This window comes from Myotis daubentonii, chromosome 17 (genome assembly GCF_963259705.1).
Source record: "Myotis daubentonii chromosome 17, mMyoDau2.1, whole genome shotgun sequence".
Classification (NCBI taxonomy): Eukaryota; Metazoa; Chordata; class Mammalia; order Chiroptera; family Vespertilionidae; genus Myotis; species Myotis daubentonii.
In genome coordinates this window covers 40,000,786-40,016,832 of record NC_081856.1, presented here as the reverse complement: position 1 = coordinate 40,016,832, position 16,047 = coordinate 40,000,786, and the positions used below count along the sequence as shown (strand labels likewise).

The 16,047-nt window shown below is 46.0% G+C and overlaps 1 protein-coding gene across 4 annotated transcripts in view; it reads right to left on the bottom strand.

The window, feature by feature from the left end:
* The window catches only part of DPYS (dihydropyrimidinase), a 73,271-nt gene that overhangs the window by 24,539 nt on the left and 32,685 nt on the right, over positions 1-16,047 (bottom strand). The gene's annotated exons all lie outside the window — the stretch shown is intronic.

The window sequence follows — 16,047 nt, the reverse complement described above, 5'->3', positions numbered from 1 at the left end:
AGGTTCTCCTGCCAATCTCTGTAGTCAGGTTCAGTCCAGGATCCCCTGCCATGCTCTCTCGCCAGGCTTTGCCTCAAGGCTCCGAGGCCAGTCCCTGTCCAGGATCCTCCGGCATGCTCTCTCCAGCAAAGTTCTTCTGTCTCTAGGCTCCGTGTAGATTCTGTCTTCTTGATTCTGTTCTAAGTTCTGAGTTCTGAATTCTGTCTCATGATTTCTGTGTTCTGAGTTCTGAGTCTTTCTGTCTTGTTACAACTGTATTTATACCAGTTGATTTAATCCTATCAATCTCTATTACAAAGGTTAGGGCGTTTCTTATCTCCATTCCAGGGAGAAAAGATTATGTAGTTTAAGCATGATTGTTCGTAGTTAAAGGGATTAATTACCCGCCTGGCACTTAGTTGAGGGGTTTTATTCCCTCCCTAACTTCAGGGGAAAATCCCTACCTGGGGATTCAACCTTTCTCGGAGAGGTGACTTTGGTTAAAACACAGCGCCAAGAAGGTGAGCAAACATATTAAGAACCGTATGCCATATATGCCAGGTCCCTTGAAACAGCAAGGATGGACCGGCTCCCGGCAGTTACTCATTACTATGAAACTTACACGGAAGGCCTAACACAAAGAAATTACATGGAGAGCCTTCCCTGGAAACTACTGTCTCAGGCTGTCAGACGTCCAACACGCTCTAACAGCCCTGCTCGATGTCATGTCTACGGGACCTTTCACTGAAAAGGCAGTTACAGCTGTGTCCCATTCGCAAGCCAACTACGAGCTAAACGTGCAGAAAAGGACATGTACGGGGTGGGGCGAAAGTAGGTTTACAGTTGAGAGGATGTGAAACACAAAGTTTCTTTTTTTAAAAAATATATTTTTATTGCTGATAGTATTACAGATACTATCTCAGTTCCCTCCTCCCCTCTCCCTCTTCCCAAAGTTTATTCTTGTGTTATTATTTATTAACTAGAGGCCCGGTGCATGAAATTCATGCAAGAATAGGCCCTCCCTCCCCCAGCTGCCGACACCAGCTTCCCTCTGGCACCCAAGACCCAGGCTTCTCCCGGCAGGCACCAGGGACCTGGGCTTCCCTCACAGCCCTGACTTCGTCCAGAAGGTCATCCGGAAGGACATCCGGAAGGATGTCTGGTCTAATTAGCATATTATGCTTTTATTATTATAGATTACTGTATTATTTTCCACACGAACAACACTGATTGGAACTGTGGTTGACAAAAACAAACTTGAATTCTGGGATGTGTTTATCTATCTAAGCTTTTCTCTCTAGGATCCCACAATATCAAAGTCACTTCCTTTGATACCCTCTAGTTTGTAAACCCCTAGAGTCTTCCTTTATCTGGGATACTGATAATATTCATGTTTCTTAAGCTTTCATGTGTGCCATGCAGCATGCTGAGCCCTCAGGGGCTGGTACTGTTATTGGCACATCTCTATTTTTCACGGAGAAGAAACAGCCTCGGAGACGTGAGGAGCTTGCCCAAGGTCACGGAGCTCATATGGATGGGTGCAGCTGGGGTTTGAGTCCAGTGACCCAGTTCTGCCCTAAATCCCATGCTCCTTAATCACGGGACCACACACCCAGATCGTCCACCCTATTTTGTAGTTATGTTAATTATTTGGAGTGTTTATCTGTCCCATTAGATCCTAAGCTACTTTAGGGGAAGATATTTCTCACTCAACTTTGAGTACAATGTTCAGGGAGAAATTGCGCCCAGTTGGCACTCAATAAATGCTGCCGTTGTTTTAAAGTCGATCCTGACTCCTCTCCCTCACCAAGTGGTCAAGGAGGGGTTTTTCTTGCCAGGAGAGAAAAAAAATCTCCTAAATCAAGTTTTTCTTTATGCTATCAACTTGCCAGCGCCCTTATCCCCTTAAGCCTCCGGATCATTCCATAAGTATGATCTCCCTGACCCAATCCATCCTGCACACTGATCAGCCTACAATACCATTTAACCAGTTTCCCAACTGATGAGCCCAGATACAAGATCCAAACACTCAGACCCCAGGGCGACCAGGTGTGGAGAGCCCGTAGACTAGTCACTGTTAACCAAAAGCATCTTCCCAGGTGACAAGCAGGCCTAGGGTGGGTTTGCAGCGGTTCTCAACCCCCCTTTGGGGGTCGAACAACCCTTTCACAGCGACCTAAGACCATCGGAAAACACATATACAATTACATATTGTTTTTGTGATTAATCACTATGCTTTAATTATGTTCAATTTATAACAATGAAATTGGGGGTCACCACAACATGAGGAACTGTATTAAAGGGTCGCGGCATTAGGAAGGTTGAGAACCACTGGTTTAGAGGGAAGGGTTTGTCTGGACACAGAACTTGCACTGCTGAGACTAAGAAAGTTTCGGGCAAACCAGGACAAGTTGTGGACGCCACATTCTCCTCCCTGTCTCCAGATCCCTTCTCTTTACTGCCCTGTTCCTTACGAATAAGATCATTGTGCCCCGTGAAGATGGGGAAGCACAGATGTCATCGACTCAGACCCTCACGCAGAGACGCTCACCAGCTCATGCCGTCCAACAGCAGATCCTGTCACTTAAACTAACACCCAAAGCTCTTAGTCATCTGGCCGGGACTTGTGTTATCTCCACGGCCTGGCATCCTGAGCCCCTGCCTTCCCAGTCTCTTGATTACTCTTGGATGTATCTTTCCCACTTTCCCAATGTAGCCCCGATCTCTCCATCTGGGGGGATTTACTGCCTCCTTTCTATTATCCAGAGCCACCCCCAAGACTCAATTAGTTCAAAGTCCTTTCCCATGTCCCACCCAGTCTTCTCTGAAGTTTGATGACCTCAACTCAGGACAATGGTTTGGGCCACAGCACGTAAGACCCTCTCCACCTCTTGCAGCGATGTGTTCAGCTGTTATTATTTTTTTCTTCCAAAAGTTACTATCCTTTCCCATGTTTATATCTCATCTGTCCAAACAGAACAAAGTCTCTTTGATGGCAGATATTACACCTTATGTTTACGTCCCGGCAACACTCAGCAACACTTTTTACATTTCTTAAACACAGCAAGCATGCAATAAATACGTTTATAGATGGCTGATTTATACAGTGTCCCCCGACCCTGTGAGGAATTCAGCAACTCTTCCGCACAGATAAGTGCTCCAATGTTTTCTCCCTTGTGGGTAAATTACCTTCTCATTATTCTGCCTCTAGCAACGTAGCTTTCCTTCAATGCCTGCTAGGAGAAGAGGACTTGGAGCAAAGTCTCAACATTTCCCTCCCGCTGAGAGAAATAGAGGCAGATCAGAGTGGGGGTGGGGTCTGGGGGGAGGGGGGTGGAGGGAGACAGGAAAAAAATATTATAATAGAAATGTAAAGAAAGCATCCATAAGAAATTCTGGAGAGGCAGAAAGCATTCCAAATACAAACAAAGCCAAGATATAGAGTAAAGGGCTTCATAGGCAAGAAAAAAAAAAAAGAAACCAAGTTGTCCCCATTAGATTCAGTATGGACAGGAACACGCGTGCCGAAAGCCCAGCACGAATGCCAAGCTCAGCTCTGAGCAGGCAGCCAGTGTGACCCCCTCCCAAAGGGCACCCTGGGTGGGCTCTGCAGATGGCACATGTGGGGAGCCTCCTCGCGGCCCAGATGGCACGCAGCCCCGGTTTCAGGCCTGAAGGCAGGCACAGGGAAGCGATGGGAAATTTCCTTCAGGCGACATCATGTCGGCATAAAAAATAGTATTGATCCTTTTGCCTCCTGGCCAATGAGAAATCAACTTAGACAAAGGACATGAGGCAATAGGTTTAATGGGACTCCCACTGCAGCTGCAAAATAAACCTAATGGACCCTGACTCTCCTGCCCCAGGCTCGGGGCTGCACAGGCCTCTCTTGGCGAGGGCGGAGTATTCCACAGGCACAGAGGCCTTTTAAAGAAGCTGCCACTGCCCACGTGTCCACAGAGCCCCCTGCCAGCAGCGTGTGGTGGGAAGGGACTCCCGAGAGTGCGGGCCGATGTGCAGGGACCCATGCCACACGCCGGCCAAGCACACACTTGTCACCAAGGACAGAGCGTGCAGTCTGCCGCCGGCGGCACAGCAGGGAAGCACGACCTTGAACTCACAGGAGCTCCCTCGGCATCTCCCGCTCATCACTCCACATGAGTATAAGGCAGGGCACATGGAGGTTTGCAGTTGTTCGTATGGAAAACAATACAATCTATACTAATAAAAGGGTAATATGCTAATTAGACCGGACAGCCAAACAACCTTCCGGACGTCCTTCCGGACGACCTTTCAGATGAAGCTGGGGCTTCGAGGGCCGAGCCCCTTGCACGAATTTTGTGCATCGGGCCTCTAGTAATTAACAAGTCATAAGACAAGAGTAAACTGTGTTTTGTGTATTCACAATGATGAACCTCCTTTAGCCCAACCCCGTGTATATGTTCTATATTCTTTTTTTCCAATCCTCACCTGAGGATATGTTTACTGATTTTTAGAAAGAGAAGGGATGGGGAGAGAGAGAGAAATATCCATCCGTTGCCTCCCGTGCGTACCCGACTGGGGATTGAACTTGCACCTGGGTATGTACCCTGACCAGGAATCAAACCCACCACCTTTTGGTGCACAGGATGCCAACCAACTGAGAGCCACAGCGGCCAGGGCTCTGCATTCGTTCATCAGGTGGATGGGCTCATCCCCCAGGATGTCCTAAGCGGCAGTCTGGGGTAGCGCCTGAGAATTTGCGTTTCTAATAAATTCCCAGAGGCTGCTGGTTCCTGGACCAGACTTTGAGAACCACTGCTCTTAAAAAAAAGGCTTAAATTAAGTGTTTTGGTGCTTTATGTGGGCCCCTTCCCTGAATTACTCTCTTCACTGTGATCCTCTTCTGAAGGGAAGGGTGCATTTTCACTGCCCCCCCACAGGCCGTGTGGGAAGCCGCGGCTCTTTGCTGGGCTGCAAGGCTATAAAGACCCTAGGATTCTTTCCAGGTACTGATATTCCATTTCCTTCGATTCATTTCCATTCCGCTGCCTACAGACCCAAGGGCCCCTGGCTTTATGATAATTAAGTGTGAGTCTGAGGCAATCAACAGAGTTATCTGACCACGGAAGGATCCAACCAGGCTTCAACCACACTCATGGCCAGGTCTGCTGAAGCTCCTGGCCGCTGACTCTGGAATGCATCTTTGTCAAGCACTGCTGGGGGGAAGGGGAAGGCAGAAGTGCCCAGAATTCTTTTTTTTTTTTTTTTTAATTCAAAGGGGGAAAACTGTAAACCCTGGATCTGGAACCAGTTCCAAGAGCAGATAAACAAAGCCTTTTAAATCGCCTATTTGCTTACTGGCCCAAGACTGTTAATATCTGGCTTATTCACAAAAAATAAAAATTATTGCGCTCCTATATGTAGCTGGCACTGTTTTGGAACCTAGGAATACAGCTGTAAATAAGACAGGCAAATGCCAAAACCAGAAAAACATGTATGTCAGGTAGGGGAAAAATACAGCAGGTGCCGAGGTAGAAAAACCATGCCTTTTGCACAACCACCTCCCCAAGTCCTAATGCTTAAAATAGACTGTGCTTCCTCTGGCAAAGGCACATGCCCAACGACAGGATGGGTTCCTGCGACCTGCTCCTGAGGAGCTTCTCCTTCATGATTTGAAAAACAAAAATGATGCAGCCATTATTCGTGAAGTCCCTGGAAACCACTTCTAGTTCACTGACAAGGTTCCGTTGCATCGGAACATGTTTAAATAAACAACCTGGCATACACAGAGGTTACATTTCTACCCGCAGGTAATCAGCAAGGCTAGCTTTTTTTCATGCACGGCCCAAAACTTCTTAAAAGCAAAGGATGAAGACGCTGAAGGTTACAAAAGGAAGTTTAGGTGCTTTGTTGGAACAGTTTCACTGCAAATACATTTTTCAAAGGAGTCAGTGCTGGAGGCACTTAAGAGTTCTAGTTTAATCAGATGATCTTACCCAAAAGAATCCATCCACGCTTCTCCACTTTAGTCATTCTTGGTGAAAATCGGATGGTGCAAGAAACGTAAGCGATGGAGCTTCCTTTATATGAAATATCCTAGTACCCTTTGGTCATGTCTGAATGAATGAAGTCATTATTGCAAGGATTTTTAAATCACAATGATAACTATAGCTACTAGCAGCTCCCACTTATTTGACACAGTGACCACTTACTAGCACTAACGGAGCACCTAGTATCACTAACTGAGCACCTCGTATCACTAATGGAGCACCTACTGCATGCCAAGCACGGCTGAACATTAATTATGTACCAAGCATTTTAGTTCCTTTGTTTCCATTTCTGTTCTTATACCAAGCACTCTATGTACACCATCTTAAACATTCACCACAATGCTGTGAAATCAATATCACTATCATCATCCCGGTTCTACAAATGAGGAAATTGAAATTCAGGAAAAGGAAATAACATCCCCAAGGTCACACCCAGTGAGCACGTGGCAGAGAAGGAACTGAACCCCAAAGCCTTTCTCTTTACACCCTGGTCCTGCTCCTGCCCCCAGGAGCTAAGATGGCGGGCTGGGTTTTGGGTGGATTAGCAAAAGGCATGTATTCCTCCAAATACTTAGCTATCATCTGCCAGGAAATGGTCATGATGCCTGTGTAAAGCTACGATGGCCAGCATACATGATGGGTGCCCCCACGGCTGTGCAAAAGCACAACCTGGAAATGCTAACCTGGAGCCAGGTTGCCTCCATGAACGTGTGCAACACCACACAGTGAAAGGTCGCGGCATAGACTGTCTTCATGCCACCCATGCACCTGGTAGGAGGCCTGTGCACTGTGATCGCGTGGGTTTGGGGTCTGGGCGGCGGGGGGAATTAGTGAGTTAGTTATAAACACTCTTAGAAACAGGCATTGAAAGTAGAGTCTTACTGCCCGGCTGGTGTGTCTCAGTGGTTGAGCATTGACCTATGTATCAGGAGGTCATAGTTCGATTCCCAGTCAGGGCACATGCCTAGGTTGTGGGCCAGTCCTGTGTGGGGTGTGCAGGAGGCAGCCGATCAATGATCGTCTCTCATCATTGATGTTTATATCTCTTTCTCCCTCTCCTTTCCTCTCTGAAATCAATTAAAAATAATGAGAGAGAGAGAGAGAGAGAGAGAGAGAGAGAGAGAGAACGCACAGAGTCTTCCGGCTGACCAATTCTGATGAGCTGATACGGTTGTTGCATTTACGTGCATGTGCGTGTGTGCTGGCATGTGTGTGCAGATGCTGCTTTTGAGGAGGAGGAAGATGATGTGTGCCAATTAGACAAATGAAGCACCATGTGCAACCTCAAGGGAAAATGCCTTGTAGCACGGGTACTCTCCCTACAATAGTAAGCCGAAATCATCACTACTTATCTAAGGGCACCTTCCTCCTTATGTGTTCCCCACATCCCAGGATCCCCACACCCCAAGGATGAAATAGCCGTTCTTCCCCTGCTTTCTTGCACACGCAGGACCTCTTCTGAAACCCAGAGAGGCACTGCAAAAGCTGCAAGCCATGACCCTCCACCGAATATCCAGTTCAATGCGTGTATTTCTATCTTGTATGAGAAAAGCAAGGAAATAAAGCAGGAGAGACGGCACAGTGCCTTCAAGAATGGTGCATGCAAAGCCAAAGCCGGCTGTAATTGAGTTTGAAAAAAATAAACGAAAAGAACAGGGAGAAAAACATGCCTGCTCTGCAGAATACGTGTAGCTAAAAGTCTTCATTAAATGTTCCAGTGCACACAGCGTGTTAGCGGCGTGTTTGTGTGCTTGAGACTCCGTGAGCTATCCCGGAGCTCATAAATACGGAACAGGGACAGTTGCCATAGTAACTAAGTGCTCTTTAATCAATCCCGATGCTCGGAAGCTCACAGGAGAGTCTGAAATGGCCAGCACATGAGTTACTGCTGCTGCGGCTATGGGCTTGCAAGTAACTCACAGGCCATCCTCTCCAATGAGATGTTGACAAGTTGGCCAACCTGGCCAGCCTTGGTCTTGAACACATGGCACCGCCAGATGCCGTCTTGACACTGCATGGAAATCGTACTCTTGATTTCTTCCCCTTGGCTGCAAGCACCAAGAGGTCCTACAAAAATGGGCCAAACGCTTAGATAGGGAACGTGTCCTTAAATGTGAAGCTTTGACCCAAGTAGCGATGCGCTAGGACACGTGCCTCTGTCACGCACGAGCCGTGGGCACCGGCTCAAGGAGCCGTCACGCCCAACACAGCGGACTCTTTGTACTTCTGCGAAGGGTGAGTGCTCCCCGCACACGGAGTGGTTTGTTTTGATTGTGCCATGACACAGGAGAGCTGTTGCCGTTGATTTTTGCAGGAACTTTTTCCAGGCTAGGAACGTCGCAGGTAATCTTTCATCGGGAAGTCCAACCCTTCGCAACAGACTCCCACTCCCAGTTCCCTCTGACCATCCATCACCGCATGCCAGGGTTCTCCCCCTGGGATCATCCATCTTCTCAGGGGTTTAAAATAAAAAGATCGCGGCTGCACTGCTTTCTTCCCTCCCTGATCTGCCTCGGTAACTTCAGTGCGGGCCATTTTTAAGGCTGCAGATGGTAGCTTAAGCATACATATTTCTAGGTGCCATTAATAAGTAATGAGAATTTTAAAAAATGAAAACATCTATGTACCACAAAGCCCCAAATCATTAGCAAGTGCATCCATTCTCCAGGGGCTGGCTGGTGCTTGCATAACCAGCAGCTCTAATGGCCTGGTTGGGGCCCGAGCTCAGTGTGGGCTCTGGGCGCCCCCTTCAGGATCTTGGGTGAAATGCGTGTTGCTCGCATTTGAGACACTAACTAGTCAGCTGGGTAATTGTTTTTGCTAGAACCTTGCAGGAAATTTTCAAATGAAAAATTTTAGCCCACCTCTACTGGTGTGGTCAGACAAAAACCTTTCACAGAACCAGCCTTAAGCTAATATTAAAATCAGGCAGGCTAGCCCAGTCAGTGTGGCTCAGGGGTTGAGTGTCAACCTAGGAACCAGAAGGTCACAGTTTGGTTTCCCAGCCAGGGCACATGCCTGGGTTGTGGGCTTGATTCCCAGTGCGGGGCGTGCAGGAGGCAGCCAATCAATAATTCTCTCTTGTCATTGATGTGTCAATCTTTCTCTCCCTCTCCCTTCTTCTCTGAAATCAAGAAAAATAAATTTAAAAAAAATCAGATAGGTAAAATAAACGGGAATATCTTGCAAGGAAAAATATCCCATAAATATTGACATGTCCATTTATTCATGTGATTCAATAGTGCTTCTGCACTAGATGAGCACTGTTTAAAATGTTAATGAACAAAATTAATACAAGACAGGCAGCCATGACCTCCTCGCCTTCCCACTCTCTTCCATGGCCTGAACCTGTTCTCTCTCACTTAATCCCCAGCCTTCACTGCTTGCCCCCAGATCTTTCTCTCAGTGCCTCATTTTATCTCTCCCACATGTTTAGTCTTGATTCTCGGGGCCAGACATCTCATTTACTCTTCTCGCCAATGTGGTCCTATGCTCAGGACGGTGCTGATAAAAGAATGATCTTCTTTGAACATCAGTGGCATCTTGTTTCTGCCTCTCGTGTGATATTTTTAACACATTCCTTAGACGGGGAGCTTTTGGCTTCATAGCTCATCTTCTCTCTCTCTCTCTAGATGGCCAACTTCGTAAGGGCAGAGCCTGGCTTTCAGACAACCTTGACCTTCATGCCTGGCTCATAGCGTTGCCCCAGTCCTGAGATCGTGTGAATGAAGGAACATGGGAGGCCAACTCTCTTTTCACTTCAATTTCTTCCTTATTAGAACTGCTTAACGAGGTGATTGTTCCCCACCCTCAAAAGTGAATCGGACACAAGGAAAGTCAGTCCAGGGTGGCAGTTCTTCGTCCTCTCCTTGGAAAATCCATCCAACCTATCTTCCTCTTCATTCATTCACTCTTTCAGCATCAGTTATTGATGACTTGCGACAAATTAAAAGCATGAGGTGAGAAAGTGCTCTATTTCTCACTTGTCTTCTCACCATAATTGTTGTTAAATAAAACCTTTCCAATTTTCCTTTATGCCATTTCTTTATTTTCCTTCAGTTTTACTGAGATATGAGTGACATAACATGGTGTGAGTTTAAGGTGCACAACGCGTTGATTTGATACACTTATCTATTGCAAAATAATTACCACTTTCATCACGTCACATAATTACCATTTCTTTTTTTGTGGTGAGAATAGTAAAGATTTACACCCTTAGCAACTATCAAGCATATAATAGAATTTATGCCATTTCTTTACATACGCATATACATATTTATTTCAGAGAGAAAGGGAGAGGGACAGAGAGAGCGATGAAACATCAATGATGAGAGAGAATCATTGATTGGCTGCCTCTTGCACGCACCCTACTGGGGATGGAGCTCACTCACACCCAGGCATGTGCCCTGACCGGGAATCAAACCAAAACCTGCTTCATAGGCCGAAGCTCAACCACTGAAGCATGCTGTCCTGGCTGCCATTTCTTTATCACATCATTCTTCCATGCAGTGTGGAGGGCTCTATATCCTTCTCACTCACCCATTCAACATTTACGGTACTTTTACTCTGGGCTGAACTGGGCCAGACCCTGGGGATATAGAATTAATTAAAACATAGAACTAGAGCATAATTCACCACTCCTTAACTGTGAACTGTGCAGTGACTTCCTTCTAAAAGGCACAATATTAGGGAAAGGGGAAGAAATGAGCAACTATACAGTGCGGAAGCCTGACTAACCCCACCCCAGCCAGCAGATCTAGGTCAGCATCAACAGTGGAAAGTCATGTTGATAGCATGCGCCGTCGGAAGGATGTGGTGAAAACAGTACTTTACTTATGTGGTCTTCCTCCTATAACCCATAACCCAAGGCTGATAATGAGAAAAAGGAGACATCAGAAAAATCACAACAGAGGAACATTCTTCAAAATACCTGCCCAGTCCTCCCCAAAACTGCCAGGATCATCAAAAACAAAGAAAGTCAGAGAAAGTATCAAAGGCCATAGGAGCCTAAGGACCTATGACGACTACCTGGAGGGGAGCCACAACTGGAAAGGGGATGCTAGGCAAAAACTAAAGAGATCTCAATGAAGTATGGACTCTAGTTAATAATAACATATCAACGTGGGCTCATTAATTGTAATGCACCCAGTAACGTAAGATAATAATGGAAACTGACTGTGGGGTATATAGGAACTCTGCACTATCTTTGCAGCTTTTCTGTAAACCTGAAATTGTTCAGAAATAAAACACTTATTTGTTTAAAATGGATTAGACGTCAAGAATGTCAATGAGAGCACCAGGCTCATGTAGCTCAGTGGTTGAGGGTTGACCCATGAACCAAGAGGTCCCGGTTCGATTCCTGGTTAGGGCACATGCCTGGGTTGCAGGCTTGATCCTCAGTAGGAGGTGTGCAGGAGGCAGCCAATAGATGTTTCTCTCTCACTGATGTTTCCATCTCCCTATTCCTCTTCTCTAAAATCACTAAAAACATATTTTAGCCTGACCGGCATGGCTCAGTGGTTAAGTATTGACCTATGAACCAGAAGGTCATGGTTCGATTCCTGGTCAGGGCACCTGTCTGGGTTGTGTGGCAGCCAATCAATGATTCTCTCTCATAATTGATGTTTCTATCTCCCTCTCCCTTCCTCTCTGAAATCCATAAAAATATATTTTTTTAAAAAATGTGTTTTTAAAAAAAGAATGTTCATGAGAGAGAAAAACAGTGAGTAAAGAGTATTGTGAGTGTGTAGCAGTCAACAGAACTCAGTCTGAAGGGTGAGAGGAGGCGGGCTGTGACGTGTGGGTAGTGTCGAGGGCAGCGTGCGCACAGCTAGAGACGCTAAAAATACTGTTGCACATCAGAGAGGGCCTCGCTGAGGTCAGCAGCATACATTTTGGGCAGGAACAGTCAGCCCAGATGAGCAGCTTTCTCATAACAACCAAGAATAGAGAAAGCTGGTGCTATGACCGACCTACATAAGGAATCAGCCGTTTCTGCAAAATTCTCTCTTTGAATATGAACCACGATAAACACGCTTTCTCCTTGTTCAAATATTCTTTCAGACTCATTATTCTACAAAGCCTCCTCTTCAACTGCCCCCTTCCCTCCTGTTTCCGGATTTCTGCAATTTTCACACTGAAAAAGATGAGTAATGATAGTGGGGAAAATTCTGGAGCCGGCGCAGGGAACGTCCTTAAATGAAAGGGTTAGAGAAGCAAGAAATGGAATAATTCAAAGAAATCCAAGTAAATATTTCCTGCCATGTAAAAATACAATTTCTTTGTTTTTCAAAAAAGAAAAAATTAAAAAAAGAAAAACGAAAAATTTCCAGTTTTGTTTTTTTTAAAGAGCCCGAGGGCAGAGAAATACAGCCCTGTGCTCCCCTGCCCCCCGGGTCACCGCAGGCAAAAACAAGCCGAGAAATGAAAACGTGCTGCGAGAAGGACACCATTCGCACTGGATACATAGAAAGGAGCCATCATGAACCGGAGCCTGTCTTGGTATAATCCTTCCTTAGTTTTCACATGTAATATCTCATGGCTTCTAGGAAAAACATAACGTAGGCACAACAACAATTCGTCATCTCATTGAACTGATGAGATGGTGGCTATTCAGAGACCTTCAGTGGCCTGGGGGGCCTGCCCCTGCCCCCCTCCTCAGCATCCATGGAGCTGGGGCCCCAACCACACGCTGTGCGTGTTTCCACTGTGCACCCAGGTGAGCACGACAAGGAGCCGTAGATGGAGAAGACTCAGGCGAATAATAAATGCCAATATGTATCTTGACCCCAAAAGACACATACTGGTATATGGACATGTAAATATGTCAGAAATATTAGAGAACTGACGAAAGAGATAGAAAGAAACTTAAAAGCACAAACGTTTTGTCCTTTGACCTTAAGTTAGTTATTCTTAGACTCGAAGAGGAGAAATAAAGCAGGTAATGGGTAGATCTTTGAAAAAACATCTGGATCGTTCCGTGCTGTTCAGAAACAACCTCACCGGAAAGGAAGGACAAACGGTGTTATAGAAGCCGGTGGCTAACGCTTGTGAGCGAGTGGCCTAAATTTATATCCTCGAAAAGCATGCCTCAAGGAGACATAATCGCGGCCTCTAACCAGCCTCCGAGCCACAGCAGGTGGTAAATAGAGGCGGCGAATGATGCATAAGCTTAGGCCCAGGTCATTGCTCGGTGTCCCGCTGCCTGAGGAAGACAAGGCTTCACACCTGAGCTGGTGGTGGCCTCGGAATGAACACCTCGGGGGGCGCTTCCTCTCCCTGCCGACAGCGCGCCTGCAAACACGGTGAACGTGCCTAAAACCCGCCCAACTTTCTGCGAGGAGTGTGGCAAGCATCAACCCCACAAAGTCACCCAGGGCAAGACGGGCGAGGATGCTCTGTGTGCGCAGGGAAAGCAGCGTGGTGACAGGAATCACAGCGGCCATGGCGGGCAGACTAAGCCGATTTTCTGAAAAAAGGCAAGAGCTAGACAGAAGATGGTGCTGAGGCCTGAATGCGTTGAGCCCCGCTGCAGGTCTGAGGATGCTGGCTCTGAAGAGATTCGAGCCTTTGGAACTGGGAGGCGATAGGAAGAGAAAGGGTCAGGTGACCCGGTTCTAAGCTTCATGTGTTGTTTTATTATATGACAATAAAATCTTGATATGTTCACTTAAAAAAAAATTTGAAGAGAGAATAAGAATGGGAGCCATTGGAGATATGGGGGCGGGGCTAAAAGTACCACAGGGAGGGGCCTCCGATGGAGCTCCATTAAAAAAGAAATAAATAAAATAAAAAAGAATTAGACTGGAGCCGGGCCGGCGTGGCTCAGTGGTTGAGTGTCGACCTGTGAACCAGGAGGTCATGGTTCAATTCCCCATCAGGGCACATGCGGAGGTTGTGGGCTTGATCCCCAATATAGGGAGTGCAGGAGACCGCCGGGCAATGATTCTCTCTCATCATTGATGTTTCTATCTCTCTCTCCCTCTCCCTTTCTCTCTGAAATCGATAAAAGTTTGTTTTGTTTTTAAAGAATTAGACTGCAGTGTCACATGACTCCACAAGGTATTTTTATTTCTCCCTTATCTTTGAAAAGGAATAATAAAGCATAGAATCAAACCCAAAAAAGCTTTCGGTTACTGAACTACTTGACTGAGAGAACAAATGGACGGTGGACAATACTAGTAACTTTGCTATAAAGTGCTCTGCGTTGATGTCAGGAGATAGCAGGGCACCAGATCTCATGACCAGCCTACAAGTTTGCAAAGTTGAAGACACTGGGTCAGGCTTCTCATCTCAAACCTGTCCCAGACCCCGCCGTGTTACAGTTTTCTCATGCCCGTACGGTGATCATGTTGTAAATCACATTCTAGATAGGCAAAGCATTTTAAGATCACTGAAATAGTCACACAGGCAAATTACTACTAATTATTATCATCATTATGACTCTCCCAGATGCTATGCTTCAAAAACATCATTTCCCCCAAATTTTTCTTCCACATGATCGTTTTCTCCCTCTTAAAATTCTCTAGGTTTCCTGATTAAGTCTCATGAACTCCTCAAAGCCACAAGTTATTTCAAAAGACTTATCTGGTCCCAGCACTTGGAGCAGCCTAAGTTGTTTGAATTGCAGCAGAAATGACCCTGGGAGGCCCCTGCCACGTACAATAGCTCTGGTAGAGTGACATTTAAAATATCAGGAGCTTTCTAAACACAGCAGGCTCAGTTCATCAACCACAGCCCGACCCAAACCCCAGCACCATTCTCCCACTGCCTCCCCAAGGCCGATGCTTCCAGCTTTGTAGAGAAGCGGCCTGCATTTTGTTTGACTCGCCATTTATTTTGCAGGGAGAGGGGCCTAGATCCTTTGACAACCAGATATTTCATCCTCAAATGGACAATGGCTCCCTTGTTAACGTAATAACAAAGACCCTGGTTGTGCCTCATTGTTGGTATCCTATGTAAATAAGCCACCATTTACTGCACTCTCTAAAGGCAACTTGCAATGATCAACTATGAACTGGTCCCTGAGTTGGGACAAGTGCTCAAAGGAGAGTGGAGAGCAGGGAGCTCAAAAACACAAGTACTTCCTTATGGGATTTTTGGGGTTTGTTTTTAAGTTCATAACAGTGGTAGCCCCGTGCTTCTCCAATGGTCTTCTTTTCCCCAGAGGGTAGCAATTGGAATTAGGTCTTTGTGATAACAGCACCCCCAAGAAACTGTAGACTTTTCCGTATTACAATGAAAATACCTAAAACTCTTTGAAAATTAGAAAGAGCCTATACAATAAGGTAGAAGGCCCTACCATAGCCCTGTTTATACAGGCACACGTGCACACACACACACACACACACACACACACACACACACTATGTTACAGCATTTGGAATTTTTCCCATTACAACAGTAAAGTTTATAAAAACCACAAGTCAGGGTGCAGGTGTTGTCTGTGCTCACATTCTGTAAAGAGAAGTTAGCAGAGCTCCGGCTGCTACTGAGTGCTTTCCTGAGCTGGAATTTGCCAGGCCTGCACTATTAACATAGAATTATGGAAATTGGAAACAAAAAGCTGGCGTCTACTGGGAATGATAGGCTCAAGATGAACTCAGCTGGAAAATTTGGCTAACTGAAAGTGACATCCTTTGTGCGGGAATTTTTCCATCTGAAAGCTTTAGCAAGGCTGTAATTATTTTGAGTTTTCAATTCATCCCTTTCAAGTGAAGCCTTTTATTTTCTTCGTTGCTCTGTACCTTTCCTTTGTGTGAATTCGGGCGTTTGCCAAGCACTGAAGTGGTAAATTCATATTGGTTTTATACATATATACATTCCCGGGGAAGAGCAAGCAACACAACTTTTGTGTCCTCTCTGCCAAGAAAAACAAAGGAATATTTGTACATCAAAACCTTTTATCTTGTGCACAGGCTCAAAATACCTGCGCACGGCTAAATAAATCACCCAAGAAGAAAAGGCTGATTAAGGCCAATGAAGAATTTCTTTGCAAGTTAGTGCGTTTTCTGCACTGTGAATCCAGGGAATGCAG